Below are 14,877 nucleotides of genomic sequence, written 5' to 3' on the forward strand. Positions count from 1 at the left end.
TTAATATGATTAAAGATACATTACATTGTGACATGTCATGTAACATGTCACATGTGACAAATTTGACAAATGACAAAAATAAAATGGATTCTCCATTTTATGTCTTAAAAACCGAAAATGGGAAGGGTGTGTAAGAGTTGTATTGTGTTTTTATCTTGAGTGGAAAACACAATTATCATATCTAATTAGTAGCCTTGCACACCTACCTTTTAGAGAAGAGCAAAAATGAAATGCATTGGGCATTCTACCCAAGGCAATTTCGGCCACTCCACAAGAAAAGAGAAGTGAGCTTTTCTCTTTGATTATTCATTCAATCTTCCTATCTAATTTTCTAGTGTAAGAAAATTCATAAAAATGCTCTCTACATCTTATGAGATTTCTAGAGAAATAAAATCACAAAATCCTCTTCTCTCTCAACCGAAATATGTGAGAGTACAAAAACATTTTGTGTCATATTTTTAAGTAAGACTAATTTTAATACTAGATCATATTATTTTAGTCTTTAAGATGTATTCCTTGGGTATATGCTTTTGGGAGGGATTCTACTCTTGAATCCTTGTTCTTCCATTTGGAGAGCTCAAGAACAAGTGAGTAGGAGGACTCACTTGTGCCCATAAGAACCGAAATTACAATGTAAGGGTGATTTCTTCTCTATTTTATTATATTGTTTGCATGCATAAAATCCGTTTTAATTTTATGACAAATTAATTTCGACACATATGAGTATGTTAAAGTGTATATGAATCTACATTTCCTTCAATCGGTATCAGAGAGCCACGGTTGTTTGCATGCAAATTGGTTAAAAGTTTTTCCGAGTTATATGAATAACAAAATAAAACTTGTAAAATTTGTGTTATTATGATATATCACGAAATTATTACATGCATGTTAATATTTCTGGTCCTAAAGTGTTTTAGGATATTTTGGTTAATTTTTCGGATTTTTATTGTTCATAATTTACAATAATGGCATTTAAATGTGATTTTATGAGTAAAAATGTCATTTTTGGTCTAAAAATAGCTATACTTCGAATTTTCACTTGGTTTTTGGATATGTTGTTACATATACTATTTTGAGATAACCTGTAAATTTTCATAATTTTTGGACTTGTTATGCTCGAAAAATGAATTTTTCATTATTAAATTCGGATTTAAGAGAAAAATAGGTTAATATGAGTTAAATTTCGAATCTGGTCATAGAAAATTAATATGTTGTCACATGCAATTTTACAAGATGTGTGTAAAATAATTGGCTATAAAGAAGTCTTTTTGCATGATTTATGAATTTTTGAAGAAAAATTAGCATAAATAGTGACATTATTAGTGTAAAATTAATAAAACATAATCTATGACTTAGGAAAAACGTCTAATGTTGCATTTAATTGTATTTTTCAGATCTAAAATTGAAAAGTTAATGAAAATAATTTTTCCATGTTTTTATGATTATTTTATTAAATATCAATAAACCGCAACATTGTTTTTCCTAAATTTTTCAAATTTTTAACCTAAGATTTTGAACATTATGAGTGTCATGGATTTTTCCAGAATGTTCATGAATTTAAATTTCAAATTTTGAATTTATTTGAAATTTTGTGATTTATTTGAAGTTTAATAGCTTATTTTTGTAATTTTGGTCCATTTATGAACAATTTTGTAAATAAAAGTTAATTATGGTCAAATTATTAGTGAGACTATATTTTGAGTCCTAAGAGGTTAGGGTAATTAACTTATGCATAAATATGAGTTTATGTATTTTTGTGATTATAAAATGTTGAAATCACGCAAATCCGTAAAAACCGAGTAATATACGATATTGGCTAATTAAAAGGCGATTTAGCATAAAATTGAGCATGTTCATACATATTATAATGCTGCATTTTTCTTTATGATTGTCATAATTTTAATTTATGTAATTTTGAATTATGTAATTTTACTTAGTATGGCCTTAGATTTTAATTGGTATTTCCCGAAATGTATGGGAATATCGATTCGGTTGTAATTTTTATTGTGATCTTGTATCACCGTTTTGTAATTTAATAGATTTATTTTATTTTAGTTACAAATGTATAATAGGAAATTATGTAATTTTATTCATTCCGGAGTTCCAAAAGACGGATTTCTTCAAGAATGGCGATACATAAAGACGGTGTTACCTCGAGATGCGTGCCACAACCGAAGTTCAAGGGACCAATGGAGTTGGTTTCCGATTTTGTAATAGATTAATATTTTTTCTATTTTTAGGAAGGCCATACTAGGATTTATTTATCTTTATGCTTGCATTTTATTTTATGTCACATGCATCGCTAAATCGCCATAACTAAAACATGCATTGTCTTCTTTTATCGAGTTTATCGACCGTGTCAATTAAAATTATCGTAGTTCACCGCTTTAGTTCACTTAAAACGTGATAGATAATAAATTGACATGACCTCTCGCTAAAACTATCAATTGAGACATAGCCTTACCAAATAGTAGAAACCATGAAAACCTATTTCGCGAGGGAGTGCGCTCGGCCCCACCGGGGTACAAACCTTGTTACGTAGGGGAAGTGGGTGATGAATGTTAATCCACCGAATTCATGTTGATGAGGGATGTATCGGCCACACCGTGCCCAAGTTAATGTGGGTTTGGATCATGGACACATTTATTCGAAATTTGGATTGAACTCAACAAAAGTATTTGATAAGGGATGTATCGGCCCCACCGTGCCCTTGTCGATGTGTTTTGGGCTATAGATAATTGTTAATGTAATGTTATCGACCAAGAGTTCTAAAAGTAGAATCGATTAAACGTTAATCCACCGAGTTATATTGATAAAGGATGTATCGGCCCCACCGTGCCTAAGTCAATATGAATTTGGGTCTTGGAATCATTTATCATAGTTGGGTAGAGGTCACTATGTAAATGCTATACTTGTTATTTACAAGTATTAATAAAACGATAAATGTTTTGTTTTCCATTATTCCGTTATCATATTGTTCTATTTCTTTACCACAATTCATATACGATATCATTTCGTTTTTGATTCACATCTCCATTAAAACATCGTAACTAAAGACAAATATGAATTTGCTTCTAAAACCTCATACGAACCATTGCTAAGGATCTCTTGTAAAGAGTATAGATTAAAGTTATTCATTATCAAACAGGTTTTTGATTCTTGACTAACATTTCTACTTACAATGGATTATGTTTCATATACTTAATTGAATTAAGTGCCTTGAAGCGATAAATTGTTTTGGTGATTAGATTTTGAGTTCGTAATTGACCAAAATAACGCAACCACTTCAATGAAAGTTTTAAGACTAAAACGAACAAATGAAGAGTAATCTTCATGAGTTCAATTTTGCTTCTCAAAGCAAAGACACATTGAAATGAGTGGGAGCATTCTCTTAAACCGTTAAGATGAGGACGAGGTTCAAGAAGTAAAGATATAATGGAATTGATACAAGGTAATGTTAAAGGTAAAGTTCTTGAGAATGACGATACTAAACCTATCAATCCCGACCGATAAAGTTTCCATTGTCTTAAATGTTGGACACAAGAAAGGAAACTGCCCCAAATTATTGAAGAATCAACGAGTTAGTTGTGGGACATCTAATGGGACCTTCTTCTTTAAATGTTTATTTGATTAAACATAAATTTTGCTAGTACTACTTCGTCAATATTAGAAACCGGTGGTGGTTTACATCGTTGTACTTGATACATAGAATGATTAGAATATGACGACTAGCATCAATAATGACGAGAGATAGAGTAATTGTGTACTCAATCTAGTTTTTGGATTTAAAGTTGTACTTAATTATGACTATTAAGTGCATTAACTCTAAATAAGAATATAAACTTGTTAAGATACAAAAGAGGTTTCACTTTTGTGACCCTATACACCACGATTTGATGTATGGCTGGCCCATTATCAAGGTGAATATATTCTAAACCAAACTAGAATGATATATCATGTAGATGATGTAAGACTCAAATTGGTAACCCAAGATTAAACCTTAATTTCTGGAATGATGAACGCAAAGAGTTATCGAGTACTCTTGAAACCATTAGATTGTTAATGGTATATGCGTATCTTGTATTCAAAGCAAGATGTCTCGTGCCTTTTGGTTGAAAAGGAGATCGAGGTTATAAATCATTGATCCATAATAGGTTGATCATTATCTTTTACCAACGATTTAGGTTGACACTAATGTGTTCACTTAATAAGGTAAATAGAGAAATTTTTGAAGAATTTCAAAGAATTCAAGGAATCACGATTTAAGTCGTGATGGGATTCTCAAAGTGAAGACTTTGATATAAGCCAAAGGAAATGTGATATAGTATCACAAGTTAATCTCTCTTAGCACGCGTTATGGAATAATGTGTGATTAGATAAGAAATCAAACGTTATTCGATATGGTTTGGATTTCAATCAAGTTACTTTGAGTTACTTCATCCTTTTGGGGATTTTATCATTTTTGTCTAAATTATTTTTCCACTAAATCGAATCATATGAGATATGAAATGGTAAGGGTACCATGTTTGTAAGTTTTCACAAGAAACAAATACTCATTTTTCCCTTTCAATTATCACGAGTACGACGAGTTTGTGGCTCGTGAAGCTGTCTTTCTAAAATACAAGTTTATTTTTGAAGACAGAGTGGGAGAAATTTTTCAAGAGCCACAAAGAATGTTATGTCGCAAGAAACTGGTCTTTCTTGGCTACATGAGACGTTTTGTGTAAGACATTGTTTCTTCAAAACCTAGGAGGTTAAATTCGTCACTTGTTAAAAATGATGAATTCATGCTACTTTTAAGAAAGTAAAGAGCTTATAACTTACAAAAGAAATTGTTTGATTCAAGTTGATTACTTCTAGAAAGTAATGAACATATGACTTACATAAGAGTGTTTAAAGTCACAGCTCAATACAAGGCTTAGAGCCATGAAAATCCGAATCGAAAGACTTGATTAGTGACAAAGGGTTTTGCACTAATAAAGAGAGATTTCAAAGTTTGGTTGGTGGCAAAGTGTTTTGCGCTAGTTGAAATGCTTAAGTCTATTTGGATCTTCTCAGGGATTGTATTTCATTATGAGGTTATGAAATACATAGCGAGTGAATCTAAAACCCACTTCTTCAATAGAAGGAATGTATTCAATACATGTCTTGAGTTTAGTAGATTCTTGCAATCCTAAGATAATGTGAAACTTAAGAGAGGGTCTTAAGTAGGACATCAATGAGTTGGAATCAACATTTTGATCATGTGATAAAACGTTTCTCGATAAGTCGAGAAGTTGTGTTTATACATGGAGTTTAGTGGGAGTTACGGAATTTTTAATTAGTCCGATATGTGGATGACATATTGATCATTGAGAATGATTTAAGACTTTTGGAGTATTATAATACATCTTGAATATCCGGATTTATGAAGATAAATCCACATGATATTAGCGTCAATAAGAAGTCTTATGTTGATAAGATTCATGACCAGTTCAATTAAATTGAACATATTTGATTGGTTTCATTTGCTTCCGCTGCCGAATCAATTAAAAAGAAATGATGTATAACACTTCATATGCTTTGAGCATGATGAGTTGTTTTCAAAAATCGAATTTAAGTAATCTTTACCAAGTAAGCTATAAAGATTACCCTTAAGTGCTTGCTGAAGCATTAAGGAAGTAAAGCAAAGTGTTTATGATGCAATTTTGTGTAAGGGTATTACACAAGTGACAATTGACAATTGAGGTTGCGCATGGTTTCCGACAAAACCATAATCAAAATACATTAGGATGGTTAAGATACCATTGTGGCTATGTTAATTAAGAAGTAGATTTTCTAGAATCGTTCTAGACAATAAAGAACAATAAGAGATATTTATAACGGAAATTGAGTACACTTGTGATCATGAGATGTGCAAGAAGGATGAGTCCCGCACACTTGTGAAAACAAGTGGGAGCTATTCTTAGGCTAGAGGGCCTATGTCTTGATTGGATCTCGACACGTACTCAGAAAGTTTTGTAATGCAAATGTATACATTACAAAGGAAAACGAGTATGTAGTAAGGTTGAGTAAGGTACAAGAAGTTGATAAAACCTACTAACCAAAGCCTTCTCATAGGCTTAACATGATGAGTCATGTCATTTCAATTAAATTGAGATGAATAACTACATAAAAGATCAAATAAGATTATAGAATATGAAATAGTAATCAGGCATTGACTATGCATATGTGATAATCGCATTTGTCGTTCGAGTTTTTCTTTAAAAACTCCTTTTATACTTTGTTACATCCAAACGGGTTGTAGTGACAATTGAACCCGTTAAAGTGAACACGGATTAACATTGTATTCGCCCATAGTCACTTATATGAGGTGACGTCTCGAAGTGACTAGAGTGTGATGCGATTGATGGCAAGTTCAAATGCCATAGAGTCATGTGAGATGACTAGTCGATCACATAGGCAGATCATTTAGGAACTTTTTGTCGGGCCTAATGACCGCTTATAGAGTTCTCGCAAATTTATATAGCCTGGTCGTGGCGAGAGCTGCTATAGTATTCAAATGAGTCGATTCTTTTGACTAAAGACTATTCACCTAAGATGGCTCGGTTTCGATTAACTTTGATTTGTGTTACTACGACCTTCGTAAATGGGGTCAAATGGGCATATTTTGGGTTATGATGGTCATGGGCGATCGAAGGAATGAGTGCGATAGGAATTGTCCATCCCCTTGTCAGGGTTAAAACAATATCTCGGGGCCACTCGAGGAGTAATGAATCGAAATGCGTGGCCACGCTCGGAAAGTATCTATGATAGATAAGTCCGGTCAATCAGTTATTCTCCAGATCGAGGAAACCACTCTCGATATGATCACTTGCAAGTACGACCTGAAAGACACCTTGCATTGAGTGGGAGATAGTAATAGGACAAGAGAATTGGTGACGCACACTTGTCGAGGACAAGTGGGAGATTGTTGGGAAATGTGTCCTCAACAATAGTGCGATCACATGATTTAAATATCATTATTAAATCTCATTTTAAGAATACATGTGGGATGTAATATTTTACTATCAACTGGTCCACACATATCGGTAATGATTGGGTGACTAGAGTTTGACATTACTGTCGTGCGACGGTGGTGATCATTTGATCCCCTTAGGTCATACCTATAGGGAAATACTCTTAATTGATTAATCGTATCTTGATACGAGTTAATTAAATTGCTTAAAATTGACGGATGATTTTGTGAGTATAATTTACGTATCTTATTGTAAATGTGATTAAATAAGACACGGTCTAAGTAATCGAATTATTTTATTACTTGGATGAAATTATTGTTTACAGAAACAATTGAATCGGAATGAATAAATTATTATAAATACAGAATGTTGTAGTTTATAATTTGGAAACATTTTTGGTACAAGTAATTACAATTCTTTGGTCGATTTTGTAAATGACATATTTTATGAGTATGTTGATTTTTAATATGATTAAAGATACATTACATTGTGACATGTCATGTAACATGTCACATGTGACAAATTTGACAAATGACAAAAATAAAATGGATTCTCCATTTTATGTCTTAAAAACCGAAAATGGGAAGGGTGTGTAAGAGTTGTATTGTGTTTTTATCTTGAGTGGAAAACACAATTATCATATCTAATTAGTAGCCTTGCACACCTACCTTTTAGAGAAGAGCAAAAATGAAATGCATTGGGCATTCTACCCAAGGCAATTTCGGCCACTCCACAAGAAAAGAGAAGTGAGCTTTTCTCTTTGATTATTCATTCAATCTTCCTATCTAATTTTCTAGTGTAAGAAAATTCATAAAAATGCTCTCTACATCTTATGAGATTTCTAGAGAAATAAAATCACAAAATCCTCTTCTCTCTCAACCGAAATATGTGAGAGTACAAAAACATTTTGTGTCATATTTTTAAGTAAGACTAATTTTAATACTAGATCATATTATTTTAGTCTTTAAGATGTATTCCTTGGGTATATGCTTTTGGGAGGGATTCTACTCTTGAATCCTTGTTCTTCCATTTGGAGAGCTCAAGAACAAGTGAGTAGGAGGACTCACTTGTGCCCATAAGAACCGAAATTACAATGTAAGGGTGATTTCTTCTCTATTTTATTATATTGTTTGCATGCATAAAATCCGTTTTAATTTTATGACAAATTAATTTCGACACATATGAGTATGTTAAAGTGTATATGAATCTACATTTCCTTCATAAACAACATATGTTTGGTGGTTTTTGAATTTTTCGAAATTATGGAACATGTTTTTGAATTTTTTGAAGATTTGAAAATAAATAACATGTTTTTGTATTTTTAAATGATGGAATTTCCTCCCCACACTTATTTATTTACATAATTCCAATGGAAATAAATGTGTGGAGGAAATTCTGATATGAAGTGCATGTTTTTGAAAATTTTCAATTTTTTCAAATTTTTTGTGATTTTCTAATAGGTATGCAATGCATGACCTATTCTATATGCGGAATTGAAATATGATGCAACTATACTATATGAATGCAAAGAGAGCGAATTTAGATTAGCTCCTTTTCGAATCATGTCACTAAATGCAAAATGCGGTAAATACTTAATTAAAGAGAGAGAATATATAGATTGCGGTGGTTCTTAAGTAACTCCACCAAACCTCTTCATTCAAGGACTTCATTCAACCGGGATCCCACCAACCTTCCACCATCAACACAAGAGTCAACAACACAAGAACCCTTGGTCTTCATCATCAAATCATGCAACTTACTCATGGCATCTTGAACCTCGTGCCATTTTCGGTTCATTTCTTCTTCAAGCTTTTCCTTAGTCTTTTGTCAACACTAGGGTCATATGCCCTCTTTCCTTTCGCTCTCTTCCTCCATCTTTTTGGCTTCTTCTTTTTAATTCCCGGTTTTGATTTTGGAGGGGCATTGGTGCTAGAATTGAACTCGGTTTCCCAAGTCTTGCCCTTTTCCCCACACTTATCTTTAGCATTCACTTCTTCTTCAAGGAACTTAGCCGGTGGCTCATAATCAACTATTGGTTCATGACCAATCAAGAGTTCCATTTTCTCATCTTCATTCTCATAGAATTCTAAAGTTTGCACGACAAACATGTTTTGAACCACGGTTTTCTTTGAAGCATGTGGTAGCTTGAATTCAAATTTTTCCTTCCCAACTTTGAATGACAATAGTCCCTCTTTGACATTTATGGTAGCTCCTCCCGTGGCCAAAAATGGCCTACCAAGAATGATACGAGAGCGTCTTCCCATAGGGATGTCCAATACAACAAAATCGGTAGGAATTGAAAGCTTACAAACTTGAACCATGATATCCTTGAGAATCCCAATTGGAGATTTGATTGTCCCGTCAGCAAGTTTGATTGTAATGGAAGTGTGAGGTAAGCTTGAAACATTCAACCTCTTCACAAGGGCAAGTGGTATGACACTCACACTTGCCCCAAAGTCACACAAAGCACTATGCACCTTTTGGTCACCAACGATACATAAAATTGAGAAACTCCCGGGGTCATCAAGTTTGACGGGGATTTCTTTAGATTTGACCACATTGCACTCCTCACTTGAGGCATCAAGCTCATGTCCACTAATGTCCACTCTTCTAGAAATGACTTCTTGAAGGAATTCGGAGTAATGAGGCATCCCCAGCAAAGGTGGATTGGAGGTTTCCATTTTCATTACCAAGTCCATAAATTTTTCATACCTTGAAGTGTCATTTGCTCCTTCTTGCTTGGCCAAAGAGTGTTCTTCTACCATCACCATCTCTTCTTCTTTCGGGTTCTTCTCAACTTCTAGCATCACATTTGGTGCTTCCACAATTTCTTCAAGCACAAATTTTTCACTCATAGTGGTTGGTGTAGTCATAACCATCTCTCCCTTACCCGGGTCAACTTCAACATCCAAGCTTGTACCATGAATTGTCATTATTTTCTCAAGCACATAGCCTCCCATGCTCCCTTTTTCGGGCTCATGGTCAAGTTCTTGGAATGTTTCCATAGCCATGGAAAAGGGAGTAGTGTATGATAACTCCTCTTGACTTGGCAAATCAAATGGCTCTTCTTTTTCCTCTTCAACTCCAACCATGATAGCATTAACTTCCTTTGCCTTCATATGGTCCCTTGGATTTTGCCCTTGTCTTAGAAATACACCCGGTGGTTTTTGAGAACTCATGAGAGCTTGGGAAGCCACTTTAGCTTCAAGACTCTTGATTTGTTGTTGGGTATTACTTGCTAAATCCCCTATCAATTTCACCAAGTTGTCATATTTATCACCTCCCATGGTATTACTAGCTTGAGGTGGTGGTCCTTGGTTGAAAGGTTGGTTGAAAATTTGAAGAGAAAAGCCATATCCTTGATCTCTAAAGTTGTAATTTTGGTTGTTCCCTTGGTACCCTTGATTAAACCCTTGATTTTGCCCTTGGTTGTACATTTAATTATTGTTGTAGCCTTGATTGTTCCAATTGTTGTTGTTCCATTGATTGAATCCTTGACCAAACCCTTGGTTGGCTTGGTTGGCTTGGTTTCCTTGGTAAAAGTTTTGATTACCTTGGTTCCCTTGGTTATCTCCATAATCTTGGTATGCTTGAGATTGGTTGGCAAAGTTTTGGTTGTTGTTGAATGAGGGCCTAGGTGGACGGTTGGAGAAATTGTTAAATGCTTGGAAAGCATTCAGCTCTTGTACATTGTTCCCATCAAAGTTGTTATGGTGGTTATTTGCACATACTTCATAAGTGTGACCCATCCCTCCACATGACTCACAAGTTGATCTTTGCATCAATTCTTCCATGGATGGTCCATGAGATGTGGTAGTTTGGCTCACTTCATTCACTTGCTTCTTCTTACTCAACTCTTCAAGCTTCTTGGTGAGCATATCAAGCTTAGCATTGCTCTCCACATTCACTAAGAATTCGGGAGGGTGCTTACTTATTCTCAAGATATTCACTCTTGTGCCATAATTTGCCTCGAGTCCACCATTTTCTTGATTAGAGTCGTGCCCTCCTCATCACCCAAATGATCGAATCCTCCTCCCGCGGAGGCATTCACCATTTCTTTTGTTCTTGGCAACAAGGTTTGGAAGAAGGTTTGTGTGACATACCAATCCGGAATCCCATGGTGAGGGCAACTAGCGATAAGGTCTTGATATCTATCCCATGCTTCACCCAAGGATTCTCCATCCTCTTGTTGAAAAGTGTGGATCTCATTTCAAAGCATGGCGGTCTTGGATGATGGATAGTACTTGGCCATGAATGCCTTGGCTAAAGCGTCCCAAGTCGTGAATGTGTCCGAAGGGTGAACATTCAACCATCGGTCTGCCTTACCCATCAAGGAGAATGGGAACAATAACATCCTTAGAGTGTCTTCGGATACCTCGTTCTTCTTCATCATAGAGAACTTTCTGTTGAACTTTCGTAGGTGAGCATGAGCATCCTCTTCAATGTGTCCCCCGAACAAATCTTTATCAATCAACCCCACTTGGGCGGGGTGCATCTCAAAGTTGTTGGGAGCCAAGGCGCCAAAATTAATTGGGTCACAAGCATCATTATGGTTAGGCCGGTTGTGATCACGTAGAGCCATTGGTGGTGGTGGATTTGGTATATGAGGGGGTGGTGTTTGAGGTGGAGTATTTGGAAATTGGAAGTTGTGAAATGGATTTTCTATTGGAGGCTCAATTGTGTTGTTTGGTTGTTTTTGATGATACGTGCATTTTGTATAGTCTTTCTAGCCTATTTTAGCACGTATTTCTATGTACTTTCGTACTGTTTATATTGTATTTTGCCCCGAATTGGCTACTTTGGTTCGTTTTGTCCGTTTTGTAGGAATGAACGTGGAAGTAGTAGAATCGTACCATTTTCGTCCCTTTTTGCATGCATTTTGAGGAGACGGGATTGTTCAGAGTGAGATCTTGCATTGGGATGCGTGAAGCAATGGTCTACGGAGCAGTCGGTCACGAGTTTGAGCTGTTTTGGAGGAAGAACACTCGATCGAGCTGTTTTATTGGTCGATCGAGTGGTTTCTATGGCTGAGTTGGTCGATCAAGTGCTTTGTCTTACTCGATCGATATAGCTGGAATTAGGAGTTACTCGATCGAGTAACAATTTTGGTCGATCGAGTAGATAATTTGGAGAAGTACTCGATCGAGTTGTTTCAGACTACTCGATCGAGTGGTTTTGGCTGTCATTGGCTTTGATTAGTCCCTGAAAGTGTTTTAGCTTATGGACTTAGTAATTTTTCTATTTAAGCGCATAATAACTAAGTCATTAGCATTCAGTTTTTACCTATCATTTTGACATTACGCTTAAACGTTTTTTTCCCTTTCACTGTAACTTTGCTTTCGGGGTTATTTAGCTCGGAATTAGTCGTTCTTTACGCCGGATTCTTGCGATTGTAATCTCTTACTCTCTTTTAATCTCAATCTTTCATTTATTCATCTTAATTACTCATCTTATTCCTTTAATTTTCTGCCCTAATCTATGTTTATGCATTTTCATGATTATTTCATCTTGTTTAATGTTAGTTATTTCATTGTTATTAGTTTTGACAATATTAATAGCATGAGTAGCTAATCTGTTTCATGATAGGATTAGGGGATCTACGGTAGAAATGTGACGATATAGTAAATAGGTTAGATGAATTAATTGTGAGACTCTGTCCCCATAGCAATATAACTGTATTTACCGACTTAGTTGAGTGCACGCTTTTGAGTCACCCTTTTAATCTGGTTAAATTTAATCTTGGTTCTGAAGATTGGACTAAATAGGCTGCTTTGTGAACATGACTACCTACCGACGAGACGAGAGTTAAGTTAGTGGTAATTTAGGATAGAAAGTGGACCGGAAGGACCTTTCCATATCCGTCTCGCAGTAATTTATCTAAGTTGTTTATAGTTGAGTCACTACACTACCGTAGTGAACCGAAATTCTGACATGTCCGCTCTTTATTGATAGTTTATTCTCATTTTCTGTCTTTATTGCTTTCTCCTTCCTTCTCTTCCTTTAAATCTTTTAGTTAGGAAACCAATTACAACCCCCCCCCCCCCATTTGTGACCAAATAGACGGACTCTTACAGATATCTCGCCTCCCTGAGGAGATCGACCTGACTTCCCTAGCTATATAGTTAGTTTAGTTAGTTATTTTTGATAGGTATACAACAGCCCTGTCAAATTTTGGCACCGTTGCCGGGGATCGAATTGCCCTATCTGTCTTTGTTTCGTTTATTTTATCCGTCTCAGGGAATTTTTTATTCCTTGAGGCAGTTCTTATTCATTTTCTTTCAGTATTGTGTATGCCTAGGTCACATAGGTTGGAGTTAGTTTCAGCGGATTCTGAACCAGAGAGACTGTTCAGGCATAGACTCCGTCTGCAAAGAGAATCACGAAAGGAAGCCTTGAGTACTTTCGAACCCGAACTTTAGCATTTCCTATTTACAGAAAATCCATCTTTTGAAGAAGACACTTTCAGTTTTGTAAGCCAACCAGTAAAGATGCCGAATATTGCAAGTCATTCGGAGCCTAAAGCATCATCTATTCCTAAAGGTTTCAATCTCCAGACTGAGGATGGGAATAATTTTGACATCCGTCCGTCCTATATCAATCTAGTGGAGAGAAATCTCTTTAGAGGTGTGGTAGGTGAAGACCCGAGGAAGCATATGGAGGTCTTTACGGACTACTGTTCTACTATCCCCGCCACAAAGGAGGTAACTCAAGACAAGATTAAGGAGGTGCTGTTTCCTTTTTCTTTGACTGACTCAGCCAGGGAGTGGCTGACTGATTTGGACCACACGGCCGCAGGGGTCACAGACTGGGAGACCCTTGCTCTTGCTTTTTTAAGAGATATTTCCCTCCGCAGCGCACTAATCAATTGAGGGCAAAAATCACTAGTTTCAAGCAGGCACCTGATGAAACTTTCTATGAAGCGTGGTGCCGTTTCAAGAGGTTGGTGAGGTCTCTTCTTCACCATGGTTTTGATCCGTGGTTTTTGTCCAATCAGTTCTACAATGGGCTTTACGATGATAATAGAGCCATACTTGATGCATCATCCAACGGAAGATTCCAAAAGAACACTGACGATGATAAGGGATGGGCCCTTATTGAAGAGATTGCGACCCACTGTGCTGAGTATGGAAACCCGAGGGATGGTATTAGAACAGTTCATGCAGTCGATAAGCAAGTTGTGGCTCAGCTGGAAGCCATGAATGCTAGATTTGATAAGTTGGAGTTGCATTCTGCTGGGGAGCCTCAGACGGTTCATTTGCTTACTAGGGGGGAGACTGTCACATGTGAAAGGTATGGGAGCAACAAGGTCACACTACTGTTGGCTTTCTTACAGAGAAGGAATAGATCCTTGCTTTTCAACAATACAGGCAAGGAGGGGGTTCCTATTATAATAACCAAGGGGCAGTCCATCCCAATTTGAGATGAATAAGTCAAAATGTGCTCAATCCTACCCCTCCTCCTCCGCAGCAGCAGCCATATGTCCCTCCTCATAAGGCTCAACAAGCCTTTCAGAAGCCTCCTTCCTTTCCTACACCTAATCAAGGTGCATCATCTTCTGGTGAGGTAAGTGAGATAGGTGAGTTGAAGAAGATGTTGCAGTCTTTGACAAAGCAGTGGCAGCTAAGTGATCAACAAAAAGATGCATCTATCAAGGCACTTGAAACTCAGTTGCCCATTAGCATGAACCATCCACTAGAAAACCGGAACATTTACCGTCACAAGCCGATAAGAATCCACATGAGACGGTGAATTTAAATAATTTGAGGAGCGGTTATTCATATGAAGGACCGAAATCAGACCCGGGGAAGGAAATTACTGCTGATGAACAGTGTTCTCTTGAAGAAAAAGAGCTGACGACAAAGAAAGTACTCGATCGACT

At 36.1% G+C, this 14,877-nt stretch overlaps 2 non-coding genes across 2 annotated transcripts; one reads left to right on the top strand and one right to left on the bottom strand.

Annotated features, from left to right (window-relative positions):
• Nucleotides 1-11,110: 11,110 nt before the first annotated feature.
• On the top strand, nucleotides 11,111-11,217 carry LOC141635130 (small nucleolar RNA R71). The gene has a single exon (XR_012539834.1). It is a non-coding gene; the product is annotated as a small nucleolar RNA R71 (small nucleolar RNA).
• A 2,643-nt stretch (nucleotides 11,218-13,860) lies between these two features.
• Nucleotides 13,861-13,964, bottom strand: LOC141636407 (small nucleolar RNA R71). The gene has a single exon (XR_012541022.1). It is a non-coding gene; the product is annotated as a small nucleolar RNA R71 (small nucleolar RNA).
• Between the last annotated feature and the right edge of the window lie 913 nt (nucleotides 13,965-14,877).

This window comes from Silene latifolia, chromosome Y (genome assembly GCF_048544455.1).
Source record: "Silene latifolia isolate original U9 population chromosome Y, ASM4854445v1, whole genome shotgun sequence".
NCBI classification, from domain to species: domain Eukaryota; kingdom Viridiplantae; phylum Streptophyta; class Magnoliopsida; order Caryophyllales; family Caryophyllaceae; genus Silene; species Silene latifolia.